At 42.7% G+C, this 14,283-nt stretch overlaps 1 protein-coding gene across 3 annotated transcripts in view; it reads right to left on the bottom strand.

The window, feature by feature from the left end:
- The window catches only part of TRAF3IP3 (TRAF3 interacting protein 3), a 105,123-nt gene that overhangs the window by 71,831 nt on the left and 19,009 nt on the right, over positions 1 to 14,283 (bottom strand). The window contains exon 1 of one of the 3 annotated variants that reach the window (XM_089668345.1): positions 6,396 to 6,572. The exons of the other annotated variants lie outside the window; for them this stretch is intronic. The gene's annotated coding sequence lies outside the window, so the exon portion shown is untranslated. Of the gene's footprint in view, positions 1 to 6,395; positions 6,573 to 14,283 lie in introns of those variants that run through there. 3 annotated transcript variants of the gene reach the window in all.

Raw genomic sequence — 14,283 nt, 5'->3', positions numbered from 1 at the left:
GTGACGAAAAAGAATATAAATTTTGTTTGGGTGCAGCATTGCACGACTGCAAAATTACCAGTTAAAAGAACGCAGTACTAAATAGGAAAAAATGGCCTGGTCACGAAGGGGGTAAAACCTTTTGGAGCTAAAGTGCTTAATAAAAGAAGTACTGGGTCTACCACCTTTGACCTCCTTCCAAAAATAGTTGAATAATGTCCAACCTCAGTACCTTGAGTCAGTAACCTCAAACAAGCATGCTGAAAACAACATGACAGTAAAGTCAGAATTTCTGACTTGCACATTTCTTCTGGATCAGGAACTCAGAAAAGCTTTGAAGCCTTTGGTTTACACCTGCAGTAAGTCAACGAAAAATTTTCATCGGATTGGTCAGCAAAGGCAGCATATGTACAGCATTTCCTCAATTTGTGTTTTTTTTAAGCCTAACTCTGTGAGGCTAAAAAAAATTAACCCAAACAGCAAGGGTTAAAGTGTTACTAAACTCAGTAAAATAGGTCTGTATATGCAGCAAAGCATGCTTGTTATACTCACTGTGGAACCTAAGGGGTTAATCCTCTGCATTGTGTAAAAAGGTTGTTTCATCCTGTCTTCTCTGATCCTCCCCTTCTTTCAGTATCCCCCTCTTATCTCCTGATAAGTCATATCGTGTGGAGTCACTCTGCACATGCTCAGTTTGGTGTGGATTTTTTTTCGTCTTGGGAGAGTGCATTTGACCAGCACAGGGCCAGCACTGTTCAGACAAGAGGTCAGGGGACCTGCATCCTCCTACAGTAGAAAGAAAACTCCTCCTACAAGCTTTATCAGTGCTCTGCTGGACACTGAAAGAAAGCCAAAAGACTGCTCTAACTGCTGATGAGAAAAGGTATTTAGCAGTTTATATTTACTAAAATAATTGCATTTCCATGTTGTGTGTACTGTGGGAGATTAGATAGAGTGAATGCAGGGTCCTGGGTTTACTAACACTTTAAATTGCTCATTTATGTCTAGGTGAACAAAGGGGCTAGGTTCACACATCTCCTGTGTGCCACGGTTGTGCAGCCACGGCAGTCCATTCATTTGAGCACAGTGCTGTACCTGCGGGAAACATGGGGAAAAGGTCCCCCGACCCAAAATGCAAAGCAGACAGCCGCACAAAACCGTTTACTAAAACTGAAGGGTGCATAATCTGGAGTAGCTGTGCATGATAGCCAATCAGCTGCTAACTTCAGCTTGTTCAATTCAGCTTTGACAATAAAACCTGGAAGCTGATTGGTTTATATGCACAGCTGCACCAGGTTTTGCACACTCTGGGTTTTAGAAAATCAACCCCACTGTGTTTTCAGATACATGGGGGTGCCATCAGGAATGAATATCCAGCAAGGAGAGAGGGCCTCCATCACAATAATCACAGCAGGTGTGCACACCTAGGAACAGAGCTCTTCATAATTGTCCCAGGAAATGTTTGCAACTGTCAGATGGTTTAAAATGTAGTATATTCATTTCTGCATTGTGCCAATTATTGCTGGCCTCCTATTATTCTGAATGACCTTGAAGTTTGTAAACTTACTTTGTGATGATCCCCATACATTTACTTCCTGGAGTTCTGAAGTCACATGCCCTGTGAAGTAGGCACTGCTTTGTCATAGCATTCACACAGCCTGCCTTCTGAACTACAGAGGAGGAGTTTCAGGAGGCGGAGTCAGTACAGGAATCACTGCTTGAAGCAAGGTACCATGGGATATGTAGTCATTAGAAATAGAAAGTAAACAGCAGAAGAGAAGCTGCAAAGCATGCTAGGAATCCAGGAAGTCGTGGAAAGAAATGACCAGCAGACAGGCAGAACTCACAACATGAAAGGAGTAAGGCTGGCCATACATTATACAATTATCTGCAGATTTTCTGCCCAATTTCCTTTAGATTTACCTTCAACTATGTAGTGCAAGGGCCTGCCTAATTGGATACAACTGAAAGTGTTGTTTCGGTTTGTCCTCCTATTATATGGTTTTTGGTAAATCTAAACCAAAAATCTGCAGATAATTGTATAATGTATGGCCAGCCTAAGCCTTTATTAGATCATTAACCACTTGCCCTCCAGAGGATTTATCCCCCTTTCTGACCAGACCATTGTTTGCAATACGGCGCTGTGCTACTTTAACTGACAATTGTGCGGTCATGCAATGCTGCACCCAAATTAAATTTACGTTTTTTTTCCCACGAATAGAGCTTTCCGTGCTATTTGATCGCCTGTGCGTTTTTAATTTTTGGTGCTATAAAAAAGAAACAATTTTGAGAAAAAAACAATGTTTATTACTTTTTTGCCATTAAATATGTCCAGTAAAAAAAAAAATAAAAAACTAAAATTTCTTCTACATGTCTTTTCTAAAAAAAAATCCCAATAGTGTCTGAATGCCTGCTGCAGTCGCTGTTTGCCGCCATTACTAGTATTGCAAAAAAAAAATTCCAGTATATATACCGCCGTTTGTAGATGCTATAACTTTCACATAAACCATGTAATTTACATGTATTGGGATTTTCTTTTTAGCAAAGACATGTAATAGAATACATTTTGGCCTAAATATATGTCGAAATTTGATATTTTAAATTTTTTTTACTGGATAGGTTTTATAGCAAAAAGTCAAAAATATTGTTTTTATTTTAAAAATTATCGTTCTTTGTTTACAGCATGAAAAATAAAATAAAAAAATGCAGAGGCAACCAAATACCAACAAAAGAAAGCTCCATTTGTGGGGGAAAAAGGATATACATTTCATTTGGGTGCAGCGTTGCATGAACGCGCAATTGTCAGTTAAAGTAACGCAGCACCGTATCGCAAAAAAAAATGGCCTGGTCAGAAAGGGGGGTAAATCCTCTGGAGGGCAAGTGGTTAAAAATGTTAAGGTAGTAATAATACCCCCACAATTATCCTGAGGTAATTTTTTCCACAATTGTTTTGGAAATTAAGAAACATGCTGGTACTGCAGAGGTTAACATGCTGTATGATACGGTGCATACAGATCATAGACGGGAATGAGGGGGTTAATATGCAGTATAATGGAGATGTAGGGTTAATGTACAGGTCACATAGAGAGGCAAGCTGGAAATCCATTGTTTAGGAGAGAGAGGGGGGGGGGCATGAAAAGGGAAATAAGAAATATCCTCATCTGTTGCTGCCATTGATCTGTGTTTTGCTTTGGAACTAATAAATGACTCATTTATTTATAAGCTCTCCTTTCCACCATTCCTTCATTGAAAGAGGAGATGGAGGGCTCACAGATGTAAACACTACACTGTTTATATCTGTGATCGATGTGGTTGGTCTTTCTATGACCAATTACAGTAATTGCAACATACAGAGCCATTCAGAATGGCTCTGTATAGGTTGTCTGTGCAATGAGCTGTCTGAAGTTCACAGACTTTAAAAGGCGCACTGGTTGCCTTGGCAGTGCTTTATCCAGTGCAGATTTTTAAATGTCTCAGGGTAAATAAGCATCTACCACTTCACTGTTGCTGTATGTATGACAGTAGGTAGGTGGTTAAACAATATCATGTAAAACAGGGGTAGGCAACCTTAAAGAGGTGGTGAGCTAGCTGAACAATATGCAAGAAGTCAAAGATCACCGGGCACAGTGTCGCCTCCACACACCTGATTTAAACCTCTAATTGCCGTACTACTGTGTGGCAATTGTGTGCATTGCACGGCAATCGTGGATTTAAATCAGTTGGAAAGGAGGCAACAAATCTCTTCCTCACCATCTGTAATACACACTTGGATCACTTTTCAGGAGAGCAGCGGTGCCTGCTGCACTTGTGAATGAGCCCTTAGTTGCATTCGGCAGCGGCACCTTTAGGGTTTGTTAACATGTAAAGTGTGTAGGGGGCAGGGGGGAACCCTGCGGTTGGGTCACGGTTTTACCACCCCCAATCCCTACCCCCTTTAGCTGCTGAAGCAGCAGCCAAATGAGTACACATGCCGCATCATGAATTAAACCCCCTGTTGCTGTTTGTGGGTGCTACCACCTGTCAATCACGACCTATTCAAGTAAATGGGGCAACTCAGCAAGCATTAATTGAGAAAAGCATTCTCTGAATGGCACCCATGTCAAGTGAGTGGCCCCTGTGTTTACTATGAAGCAGGGCAGCCACTCGGCATGGGACCTGTAGATCAGTGTGGATCACTGTAGTAGCCCCCCACTTCCTCGGCCAGGTATTGAATATGTATACTTACAGTACATTGGTCCAAGCTGAACCATTGGAACTATGCAAAAATATTCATACATGCAGTGGCTTGGTTCACACCTGTGAATCTGCATTCTGAATGTATGGCAGCACATTTATTTCAATCAAAATGCAGGGAAAGAAGTGTCTGACCATTTGGTTCACAGGCATTTTGCCAATGCATGGGAGTGCCATTATTTCTTAATGGCACCCCCAAAAAGCCTGTATTTTTGCGCGCAAAACCACATGGTCAGATACTTCTTTCTCTGCCTTTTGATTGAAATAAATGGCCTGCCATACATGCAGAATGCAAACGCACAGGTGTGACCCAAACCACTGCATGTATGAATATTTTTGCATGGTTCCATTAGTTCAGCTTTGACCAATGTACTGTAAGTATACATATTCAATACCTGGCTGATCCCAGAGGAAGTGGAGGGCATCTACAGTGATCCACACTGATCTACATGCCGAGTGGCTTCTCTGCTTCATAGTAAAACACAGGGGCCACTCACTTGACATGGGTGCCATTCAGAGAATGCCTTTCTCAATGAATGCAAAGTTGTTCTCTAATGATCTATTTCTCTAATCATTTATTTCAATCAAAATGTGGGGAAAAAAAGTATCCGACCATGTGGTTTTGCGAGCAAATACACAGGCGTTTGGGGGTGCTATTAAGAAATAATCGCATTCCCATGTATTGGCAAAAAACCTGTGTTTTCGAGTGTAAAATCACATGGTCAGACACTTCTTTCCTTGCAATTTGATTGAAATAAATGGGCTGCCATACATGCTGAATGCAAACGCACAGGTGTGAACCAAGCCATTGCTTGTATGAATATTTTTGCATAGTTACATTGGCTCAGCTTGGACCAATGTACTGTAAGTACACATATTCAATACCTGGCCGATCCTTAGGAAGTAGTGAGCTACTACAGTGATCTGCGCTGTTCTGCAGGTCTCATGCCTAGTGTCTGCCCTGCTTCATAGTAAACATAGGAGCCACTTACTCACCATGAGTGCCATTTAGAGAATGCCTTTTCTCAGTGAATGCACAGGGTTCTCGGATTGGATGAAGAGGAGAGGTGGTGACACCACAGTTTCTACCTTGTCCACTCAGAGATTGCCTTGTATTCATTGAGAAGAAAAGACGTTCTCTGAATGGCGCCAATACTGAACAAGCGACCCCCTCTATTTACTATCCAACCGGGCAGCAACATGGCACAGAACCCGGAAGACAGTGAGGATCACTGTAGATGCGGTGACTACTATAGTGATTCTCTTCTTGCATGGGAATCAGTAGATGAAGAATATGAATACTTTGGTCCAAACTGGGCCGAAGTAACTATGAAAAAAACAAACAAAAAAAGTACCTGGAAGTCAACCTTACACTATTATGTACAGTATATGTATCACCTGAGCCAGCTATTTATAATCAATATTTTATATGTATTTTCTGATGTGCGACAATGCACAACAACAGGATTACCATTATTTTCTATGGTGCCCGTTTACACCTGTGTGCATCTCTTCTGTGCAGAAAGAAGTACAGATGCCTTTTATTTATTTTTTTAGTGTGACAATGCATGCTTCATCCTATAGACTTCAGTGGAAATGGATGAAAAATGCATTAAAACACATTTTAAAAAAGACGCAAAAGTGTGAACATTTGTAGTGTGACTTTGATGCAACTTTGGTTGCATTTTGGATGTGGTTTGCTTATACTTTTATGGCAAATTGTACTATAAATCACACAGGACCCTTCCCAAAGTCACATCATAGCTGCGCTGCATTGATGTGAATGGGTACCATTGGAAGCAATTTTAGTTCTAATGTCATGTGATACACTGTGACCCAAGTCGCATCTGAAAACGCATCAGTATGAAGCAGGCCTAAAGCCTTGTCTATGAGGACAAAGGCAATATAAGGGAATACAAATCGGCAATGCAAAAATAGTCATAGTAACAGATCAATTTTAGTTTGATTGGTTGTGATCAATAAATGCATATTGCCCATCACCATTGATTTCTGTATTACCTTGATAGATAAGCTGCAGTAATAAAGGCATTTTCGTGCCCTGCCGGTTGTTAAAAAACAGAACTAAAAGCCAAGTATTTTCTCTATTCCCTTCCATCAACAAAGAAAAAAAACAGGTCTGACAGCTTTCCAGTGCCAGTATAGCAGTCCGTGCAGGCACTTACCTTCCTCCAGCAAATACTCTGAGATCAGCACATGCTCAGTCCTCCACATAAGGTGGAAATCATTCTTCCTGGTCTTTATCAGGCTCTGAGATAGAACATTTCTCATGAGTTTCTAGTTGAATGTGGATCCATGAGACCACAAAGTGTTTTCACACAAGCCATGTGCTCCGTGTGTGGATTGTAATTGGCCAGTGACACGTAGGTGGAAGAGTTACATGTCTCTTCTTGTCATAAGCCTGTCTTTATTACATAAGAAGTTCTTTCAGTTATATGTGTCACTTGCCTGGGGCAAAAACTGAACTGAGATCTAATAAACAGGAAAAAAGGTTTTGTACAAAAAAATAAATATAGTAGATAGAAATTGGGCTCTTGCACACAGGCGCCATAAACACTGTTTCCAGGCGTTCTGTCGCTTTATTTTTTGTTTTTATGGCTCATGCACATACCTTAAATAAAATCACATTTTCATCAATACAGTTCTTTTTTTGTTTTTGTTTTTTTTTTTATCTAAATGCAGTTCAGTTGCTTTCTTATGGTGCATAAAACTGTGCTGCATTCTGATCCATAAAAATCTAAGGAGAAAAAAAAATGTGCCTGAAGTCAGTAATGCGTGTGAGTGCGATTTATACGTAATTTAAATCTTTGTAAAAATAAAAGAATTTAATATGCTTTTGTACCTCAGTAAACACATGCACTTTACAAGACGTTGCTTTTTTTTTTTGTATGCAGGATCTTTCTGCCAGCAAGTTCCTACATTTATGATCAGTAATTTCATTATGGCATGGACCCTAAAACTACATTTACGTAGACATTTTTGCCCTGGTGCAAAAGGCCGCGCCAGGAATCTACTGATCCCTGCTGCTGTTTTTAACAAGTGTGAGCGGCTAGGTACAGCCCAGGGGCAGACTGACAACTCATGGGGCCCCCGGGCAATAGGGGATCATGGGGCCCCTGTGTCCTTGCCCAAACTCAAAAAAGCCTATGAAAAAGGTAACAGGGGCATCTCATGGGGCCCCCTACTGACCCCGGGCCCTCGGGCACTGCCCGAGTTTCCAAATGGTCAGTCCGCCCCTGGTAGAGCCACCAAGCCACTTGAGCTCCAGAAGATTTTACCCCCTTCTTGACCAGGCCATTGTTTTGCTATTCGGCACTGTGCTACTTTAATTTCCATTTGCATGGTCATACAACACTCTACGCAAATGAAATTCATATCTTTTTTTTCCTCGCATATATAGAGCTTTCTTTTGGTGGCATTTGATTACCATTGGGTTATTTTATTTTCTATTATATGAACAAATAAAGACATAAAATTTTGAAAAGAACATTTTTTTTTCTGCTATAAAAAACATTCAATATAAATAATGTTTTTAGAAAAATCGAATTTCTTCGTAAATGTAGGCCAAAATATATTCTGCTACGTTTTTGGTAAAAAAAAAATCTCAAGTGTATATTAATTGGTTTGCATGAAAGTTATAGCGTCTACAAATTATGGTATATATACTGGATTTTTTTTTTTAAATACTAGTAATGGCGGTGATCAGTGACTTAAAATGGGGCTGTGATAGTGCGGCAGGTAATCTGACACTAACTGACTAACTGCCACTGACATCTCCAGTGACACTAATACAGTGGTCAGTGCTAAGAATATACACTGTCACAGTACTAATGACACTGGCTGGGAAGGGGTTAACATTTAGGGGCAATTAATGGGTTAATTGTGTGCCTGTGTAATGTGTGCTGATTTTTACTACAGATCGATTTGTTTCTTTTTGAAGCTTTGCAGGGAAAAGAAGCAAAGCGATCGTTCCCTCTATTCAGAGCCCTGTGTTGATTGTCAACACAGGGCTCTGGGCTGTGATTCGACAAAGCCAATAAGCAGGTCCCTGCCATTAAATATTGGGCGGGATCTGCTGACTCCCACTATGTCAAATCACAAGGAAGTAGGCAGGCGGGGGCGTGCACACCCGAAACCAGGCAGCGACATACCAATACGTCGCGTTGCCTGTAAGAGCCGCTCCCTCACAGTATATGTACTGAGGCCGGTCTGCAAGTGGTTAAATCAGTGAAAAAAAAAAAAAAATCAATCTGCATTAGTGGTCAGTAATTTATGCGGTCATACGCATGTAAAAAAACACCTCCCTGAATACCAGAATATATTATCACTAGAAGAATTTTAGTGCGCTTATTTGCATGTAAATGGGCCATACTCCTGTGTTTTGTGGAAGAACATTTTGCCAGGAAGATTCGGCATTCATTCACCAGTACCAGTACCATGTACAGGGATCCTAAACCCTCACTTACAGAGGCGATTAGGGCTCGTTTATTTAATTCAGCAGCAAGAATCATCAGATTCTAGCAGCTGGAATCACAAGTGTTTACATTTGGCTGTGGCCACTGTGTGAATGAATTACGGAGTGATGGCCGTCTAAGGGGTAAATGCACATGCAGCGGTTACCTGCAATTAGGGATGATGATTGTCGCTGGGCCCTGAAAGATGCATCCAGGTTCGGACACCTGTCACTACTGTGTGGATTCATGCGAACAGCAACGACTCCCCTCAGCCTGTCATTACTATTAGTACATGTTTTGTGGCTGCCACTGATCACATACACCTGTCATCCCTGCTTCTTGCCACTGGAATCCGTATGCCCCCAGTTGCCCTAAAGGCCTAAGGGTCCATTCACATTGCAGTGTGTGTGTTGAGCACACATCAACACTTGTGCGTTGGGCAGGATGCATTGCTGTGCACTTTAGCATGCGCTGTATTCAGGCACTCCCCGCCCGCCCGACATCTTCAGCCGCTCTGCTCCTGGGTACTGATATTTGTCCATTTTCATTGACTGAGCTGAGATGACATCACTCCTGCGCAGGGGCGGACTGACAACTCATGGGGCCCCCGGGCAACAGGGGATCATGGGCCCCTGTGTCCTTGCCCAAACTCAAAAAAGCCTATGAAAAAGGTACCAGGGGCATCTCATGGGGCCCCCTACTGACCCCGGGCCCTCGGGCAGTGCCCGAGTTTCCAAATGGTTAGTCCGCCCCTGCTCCTCCGCTTGCACAGAAGTTAATATATCTCAGCATCTGGAAATGTACAGGGCATACAGGCTGATATAGAACTTTAATGGAGTGGAGACTTAGTATGTATCTTCTGCATTGAGGCCTGGTTCACACCAATGTGTTTTTTAGTGCTTTTTGCAGAAATGCACTACAGTCCATTTAATATGCTTTTCTATGGGACATGTTCACATCTATGCATTTTCAGCGTTGCATTTTTGATTAGGGTCAGGGACTTTTTTTTCGCAGCAGATTACAACACGCATAGGTGTGAACCGGAACTTAAAATCCTGTTTGTTTGTAATTTTTCTTTTTACCTAAAGTTATGCCTTCATTAAACTTTATTTGTAAAGGACACTTCAACAGGCTGTTTTGACTCTTATGTTTCAGCATGTTGCGGTGCACTTATATGTGTTGCACTGCATAAAAGTTGGCAGTGTTCTACTTTTTTTTCAGCAGCACAGGGCAAGGCACTTCAGCTCAATTCTCTGAGGTGAACCGCTCCTCATACTTTTACAATGTATATGCACTGGCATGCTTTCATCAACGCAGGCGGGCATATCTGGTGGGAATGTATCCTTATGGTGGCCATCTACTCTTCAATAAACAATTGATTTCTTATCTGATTAAGGTCTTCCAGCTAAAATAATTGATCTTTACTTGACAAACCATTCAGTCAATGTGCCACACATGAGAAAGTAGATTTTAATCTGCGTGCATGCAGGGGGTTTCTCTCATACTCTCATATGTGCAGACACACTGAAATTCCAAACCTTATACCTATGTCGTCTTTGCGCATTCATGGGAACCCCCGCCCCACACACACATGTAGATCTGCAATGGTTTACCGGTGAGCCCCTGCGGCATGCAAGAGTTCCCAGGCAAAGCAAGTGCATTCTAGGCAAGTAAAACATTTTTTTCAAAAACACTAAAAAAAAGTTCAATCTAATTGTGGAAAAGGGAGGTTCAAATAAATTGCTTTATTGGGTGAAGAACCACTTTAACGTCCACCATCTGCAAAAATGTAATAATTGCCCCCTATTAATAAAACATGCTCCTGCATTGTTTACATCCCAACTTTGGGTCCATATGGAGATACAAGCCTACCATTATGGGGTTGGAGGAAGTAAACAAACTACAATTGAGAAATGGCAGATGGGACCTGTAGATCTCTGTGAATGAACGATGTGGCCGAGTGGGTGGACCCATACACAGCTCAATTCAAAGCAAAATAGATGTCTGCAGGAAGAAACACCCCACAATCCAGGTAAGTGGGAAATGGGGAGAGGGGGGTTGGTTTGAGGGAGAGGAGTCAGTCTGTCAGCCTATTGAAATTCTGTGTGGTAAAACTGTGCAAAAAAGCTTTTGCAAACTCCAAACGGGCTTTCATGTGTTTTGAAGAGAGGCTTCAGTCTAGCCAAAAAGCCCAGATCAGTGGAGGGCTGTTCTTCTGGAACTTTGTCCCGTCTCCAAACAGGATGTCTGGAGCTCAATCAGAGTGACCATTGGGTTCTTGGTCACCTCTCTTACTAAGGCCCTTCTCCCCGATTGCTCAGTTTGGCCGGGTGACCAGCTTCCTGGTTGTGCCAAACTTCTTCCACTTGAGAATTATGTGCTCTTCGGAACCTTCAGTGCAGCAGAAATCTTTGTAGCCTTTCCATGTGACTTGCAATAAAGCTGTGTCTGAGCTCTGCAGGCAGTTCCTTTAACCTCATGGCTTTTGCTCTTATACAGTATGCATTGTCAGCTTTGAGGCCATTTATAGGAGAGGAGTGTGTCTTTCTAAATCATGCCCAATCAATTTAATTTACCACAGGTGGACAGCAATCAAGGTGTAGAAACATCCCAGCAACAATCAAGAGAAAATGGGAGGCACCAGAGCTAAATTTTAAGTGTTGTTGCAAAGGGTCTGAATACGTATGCCAATGTGATATTTTAGTTTTTTTATTCTTAATAAATTCACAGACACAGGATAGACAGGAGGAGATTAGAGAACTGAATGCATGGCTAAAGACTTGGTGTAAGGATTTGGGTTTCTAGAGCACTGGGCTGACTTTTCATTGGGGTGCAACCTATATGCTGAAGATGGTTTGCACTTAAAAGGAAGGCGGTCTGCTGTGCTAGGGGAGTGATTGAGGGGGGAAGGTGAACTAGAATTCAATGGGGCAGACAGATCACAGTTAGGGGTTAGACAATAATGGAGGCAGATAAGGTGGTTCCCATGCTACAAACAATCACTGGAAATTATAGTACTATTTGTACCACTAAAAAGATATGCAAAACACAAGAACAAAATGTGATCATGAAATAAAGTGTTCACCAATGCCAACAGTCTGCCAAGCAAGATAGGTAAGTTGGGGCACGAAGAGAACTAGGATTTAATTGGTATTGCTAAATCTTGGCTTTGTTCTTCACATGACTGGGCTATTACTATTCCAGGCTATGCTCTCTTTTGGAGAGACCAGGGAAACCGTAAAGGTGGTGGCGTCTTTCTCTATGTGAGAAGTGATCTCAAAGCGAGTGTGAAAGGACCTGGTTGATGGATGAGACTGAACCAGTATGGGTGGAACTGCATATGGATGTGCGTAGTTCAAATCATTGGAGTTTGTTATAGGCCACCAAATGTTAACGAGGAGGTGGAAACTCAGCTCCATGAACAGATGGAAAGGGCTGCAAGAGCTGGGACAGTGATACTAATGGGGATTTTAACTACCTTGATATTAATTGGAGTATTGGAACTGCTGGAACAGTTGAAGGGCAATGTTTTATAAACCTATTAGAAGAAAATATTATGGTACAGTTCATAGATATCCCGACTATGAATGATGCTCTGCTGGACCTGGTAATCTCAAACCATGCAGAGCTTATTACGAATGTCCATATAAAAGAACATCTGGGTAGCAGTGACCATAACATGATTTCATTTAATGTTATGTAGCACTACCCCCTTAGGAGTTGCTGGATTATTCTTGGATTCCTTGTTGCTCTGGACCCCTCTTTGAAAACCTAACCCCTGCTGACACCACAGTACACTCTAAACCAAAATAAATTACCACCAAATGTAAACTCACACACTGATTGGAGTAAATTGGTAAGACGTTTATAGCAAACTTGTAGCTTGGTTACACAGCATAAACAGAATTTGCATGTGCAGAGTCAGTTACTACTTATGTCAACTTTAAGCAAAGAAAGGAAACAACACTTCTCACTGAATCTCAGGGTTAGCAGGCCTGCTTTTCAAAAACAAACTCAATACCTTCCACCTGAGGTGGCTTTACAGTCCCCAGTGAGCAGCGAGAACTATCAAAACAGGTGGACTAGCTCACTTTAGGCCCTCAGACCTGATGGCAGGGAGATCCTGAAATAAAGCAGAGAGCTCTTCACCCCAAAACAACCAGTATTCTTTAGAGGCAGCGAGGAGTCTTCTGTGTGCATGATGGGGCCCAGTTGGTGCACAGTGAGAAGAAGTGTGGATTATGATTCTCTGAGGAACAATGCAATAGAGGAAAAGAAGAACAGTACTTCCCCTGGAGGCAGCAATTGGCTGGTGTAATGTTCCTTTAAGGCACTAGTCACTAGTGAATCTAAACCAACAAGTGGATAAGCTCGCAAAAGTGATTGTTGGCACAGGGGCAACTCCTCTCTGGACTGCAAGATCATTGGCACAATAGGAAAGGGCCTCCTTAATAGAGTGAATTGATAATGACGGTGACACAGCGGTGGTTCAGCCTGTGGACTGACTGTCCTGCTATCAGTACTGAAGATGAGGTTGCATTAAGTGTGAATAGCTGATCACGTGATGTGGTAAAAGGCCAATCACAGCGGCCTTTTACCACCTGATCAGCCGTGTCCAATGACACGCTGATCAGAGGGAAATGCAAGTGCCGGATCTCGGCTGCACTTTCCTCACGCTGTCAGATCGTGAGGAAAGTACTGCCGAGAACCGGCAGTTGTCAGAGCGGGGATCGGCACCGATCATCAGGGCACTGATGATCAGTGCCCTGATGATCGGTGCCCAGCAGTGCCACCCGCAAGTTCCGCCCACCTGTGCCCAGCAGTGCGCCCACTAGCTCCGCCCACCTGTGCCCAGCAGTGCACCCACCTGTGCCCAGCAGTGCACCCACCTGTGCCACTCTGCAGTGTCACACACCTGTGCCCAGAAGTGCCACCCACCTGTGCCCAGAAGTGCCACCCACCTATGCCCAGCAGTGCCACCCACCTGTGCCCAGCCACCAGTGCTGCCCACCAGTGCCCCCCACCAGTGCAGCCCAGCAGTGCTGCCAGTCAGTGCCACCAGTCAGTGCCCAGCGGTTGTGCCAGTCAGTGCCGCCAGTCAGTGCCCAGCAGTGATGCCAGTCAGTGCCGTCTATCAGTACCCATCATCAGTGTCACCTATCAGTGCCGCCTATCAGTGCTGCATATTAGTGCCACCTATCCGTGACACCTCATTAGTGCTGTCTATCAGTGCCGCCTATCCGTGCCACCTCATTAGTACTGCCTATCAGTGCCCTTTAGTGCTGCCTATCAGTGCCGCCTATTAGTGCCCATCAGTGCTGCCTCATCAACGCACATCAGTGAAGGAGAAAAATTACCTGTTTGAAAAATTTTATAATAGAAACAAAGAAACTTTTTTTTTTTTTCAAATTTTTTGCAATTTTTTTATTTATTGCGCAAAAAGTAAAGCGCTCAGTGGCGTTTAAATACCACCAAAAGAAAGCTCTATTTGTGAGAAAAAAATGATCAAAATTTCATATGGGTACAATGTTGCATGACCGCGCAATTGTCAATCAAAGTGCGGCAGCGCTGAAAGCTGAAAATTGGGCTGGTAAATAAG

This window comes from Staurois parvus, unplaced genomic scaffold, assembly GCF_062004578.1.
Source record: "Staurois parvus isolate SC_StPar_1 unplaced genomic scaffold, SC_StPar_1.0 ptg000056l, whole genome shotgun sequence".
NCBI lineage: Eukaryota > Metazoa > Chordata > Amphibia > Anura > Ranidae > Staurois > Staurois parvus.
This window is presented reverse-complemented; position numbering and strand designations above follow the sequence as displayed.